Source organism: Engraulis encrasicolus, chromosome 12 (assembly GCF_034702125.1).
Source record: "Engraulis encrasicolus isolate BLACKSEA-1 chromosome 12, IST_EnEncr_1.0, whole genome shotgun sequence".
Classification (NCBI taxonomy): domain Eukaryota; kingdom Metazoa; phylum Chordata; class Actinopteri; order Clupeiformes; family Engraulidae; genus Engraulis; species Engraulis encrasicolus.
In genome coordinates, this window is record NC_085868.1 from 31,316,816 (window position 1) to 31,318,585 (window position 1,770).

The window sequence follows — 1,770 nt, forward strand, 5'->3', positions numbered from 1 at the left end:
AATCCTCACCGTCTCTCGCCTGTCACATTTCACACAAGTCAAATGGTACCATGGTGACGAAAATCAAATACAGATGAGACACAGAACTGCTCAAGAGGAACCATTTTTTTTCTTTCATTCTTTCTCTCTCTTTTTTCTGTCTTTCTTTCTTTATCTGTCATTTGGTCCGTATGTACAAAAAAAGAAAAAAAAGTAGCACATTCTTCAAATACATCCTCCACTCCCCACTGTCTTTTCTCCAAAGTCAAAAAAGACCTCTACAGTCACACTGACATGTCTCCTATAAGAGCGAGTAAGGCAGGTCATCAGTGGTACTTTTCACAAATGGCAGGTATTCAGAGACAAAGAAAAAATGACCAGAGAACACACACACACACACACACACACACACACACACACACACACACACACACACACACACACACACACACACACACACACACACACACACACACACACACACACACACACACAGAAGAGTGAAGAAAAAAGGAAAGGGAAAAAGACAGACGGAGATAAAAACAAGACAGACAGAAGGACAGACAGACAGGAGACAGATTCAGAAATCCAAGAGGTCGTTGACTAAAAATATAGCTGCCCTGTTTTGTGATGGTCTTTTGAGAGGTGCTGTGAGGACTGATTTGCTGTGGCAAGTGGATTTTTTTTTTTCTTCAGTTAATCTGGCGGTGGTGGTTGTGGTGGTGGTGGTGGTGGTGGTGGTGGTGGGTCTTCCAGTGTGATTCTGCTGGCTAAGAGAGATCTGGAGCTCTTGTGAGCAGGCTTTAGAAAAGGACGCGGCTCGGGTAAGGTGAGCACAAGGACAGGAGAGTATAGAAAAAAGTAGAGTAATAGACAGGATAGATGACACCCCCAAAAAAGTAAACTCACAGAGTTTGATGGCAGCTAAGGCAAGAGTTGCCAAGTACAATATAAGCCCATGTATATTGCAACACAACTATATATTAATTTAATAAAATACACAATATAGCTCTTGTACACGTAACAATTTGGCTCATATGCACAGAAATTGCAGTAAAATCAATAAAAATATGTCATATTTGGATGTAAACACATTGAATCGGACACATTTTACACATTGAATGATATAGTGTATAAGTGATCATGTGAAGGGACATTTCCTTTTTTTTTAAAATCCATTTTTCGTTTGATATGAAGGCGGCAGCAGCGTCCACAGAAATTTCTTAAAATAAATAGCTTACCATAAACTGCAAATCATTTTCAACACATTGTTTTCCTCCCAAGTTGAAGTTCTCCTCCCTCTGTTCAATAACAAGTGTGCTAGATGTTATTTTTTCTTCAGATTTCTTTCTTTCTTTTTTTTCTTCTTTTTTACAAAATGTATAAATATTTTGTTAATATCTGGGCACTATACAGTATAAGTTCATATATATATATTTATCTATATGTATATATATAGATATATCTTCTCACAGTAAAAGGAAATATGTCCCTAATATACAGGTTTCGTGATTGCCTTTTTCGTTTAATGCTGGACAGATTATGCCGCCTTGGTGCCTGAAGTACAACGTGAAAGCAGATGAGGGATGATGAAGTATTTCACACGATAAGACTCAAGACTGACTGGAATGTTCTGTTATGTGGGCTTTTTAGCACAGAGAGGAAGGGCAGAGAGAACACAGTGTACACACATGAATAGAAATGATGAATGCTGAAAAATGGTTACATTTCGTTTGAACGACCCCAGCCCATCCCATACCCACCCTCCCCCACACACCTTCAGCTCTCCTT